Source organism: Bidens hawaiensis, unplaced genomic scaffold (assembly GCF_021521415.1).
Source record: "Bidens hawaiensis isolate Kalapana, Puna unplaced genomic scaffold, B.hawaiensis_p1.1 tig00046357_1, whole genome shotgun sequence".
NCBI classification, from domain to species: domain Eukaryota; kingdom Viridiplantae; phylum Streptophyta; class Magnoliopsida; order Asterales; family Asteraceae; genus Bidens; species Bidens hawaiensis.
The window spans coordinates 72,359-73,707 of record NW_027498281.1 but is presented as its reverse complement, the minus strand read 5'-3'; positions in this window follow the sequence as shown (position 1 = coordinate 73,707).

Genomic DNA, 1,349 nt, shown 5'->3' with positions numbered 1-1,349 from the left:
CCGCAAAGCCTTTCTATGCCATTTTTGAAGTCCCCTTCAAATATCTTAGCAACCATTTAACTGCTTCCCAATGTTCTTTACCTGGATTAGACATAAACTGACTAACAACTCCCACTGCATAAGCAATATCTGGTCTCGTGCATACCATTGCATACATGAGGCTACCAACTGCAGATGGATACAGAACTTTAGACATTTCTACTTTGTCTTCTTCTGATTTAGGTGACTGATCTTTGGAAATATTAAAGTGACTTCCCAAGGGTGTGCTTCTGATCTTGGCATATTTAAGGCTGAATTTATCTAACACTTTCTCATTGTATTTCTCTTTAGAGAGTGTCAAAGAACCATCTTCTTTGTTTCTGAAAATACTCATCCTGAGTATTTGGTTTGCAACTCCTAAGTCTTTCAATTCGAATTCTTCAGATATTTGCTTCTTTAACTTCTTGATTTCTGTCATGTCCGAACCTGCAATAAACATATCATCTACATAGAGTAGTAGAATGATATAAGAACCCTTGAACTTCTTTAAGTAACAACAATGGTCATTGTCACATCTCTTGTAAACAACTCTTCCCATGAAGTTATCAAACTTTAAGTACCATTGTCTAGGCGCTTGCTTTAGACCATACAAACTCTTCTTCAATTTACACACCAAGTTTTCTTTACCTTTAACCTGAAAACCTTCTGGTTGTGTCATGTAGATTTCTTCTTCTAGCTCACCGTGTAGAAAAGTTGTCTTGACATCTAGCTGCTCAAGATGCAAGCCTATAGCTGCTACAATACTGAGAACAAGTCTGATAGTGGTCATTTTCACTACAGGAGATAATATCTCATTGAAATCGATTCCCTCTCTCTGCTGAAAACCTTTTACTACTAATCTTGCTTTGTACCGTTTGGTACCATCATCTTCATCCTTGACCTTGAAAACCCATTTGTTTTGAAGAACCTTCTTCCTAGCTGGAAGCTTTGTTAAATGCCAGGTCTTGTTCTTCTCAAGCGATTTCATTTCATCTTTCATTGCTAACTCCCACTGCAATGAATCTTTCAACCCCATAGCTTCAAAGTAACACTGAGGTTCACCATTTTTAGTCAAAAGAATGTAGTTGACTGATGGTGAGTACCGGTTTTGCGGTCTAATGGCTCTAGACGATCTTCTTGGTTGATTTTGAGGTGTTTCTGGGGATTCTGGAATTTGAGGAGCAACTTCTTCTTCCTCAAAATCATTACTAGAATCATCCCCTGAGCTCCCACTGTCTCTTGACTCATTCCCATTTTCTGGAATGTCGACTGAAGCTTCTTTTCTTTTTTCACTTTCAAACTCAACACTTTCTTTCTGAACTTCTTGTTTC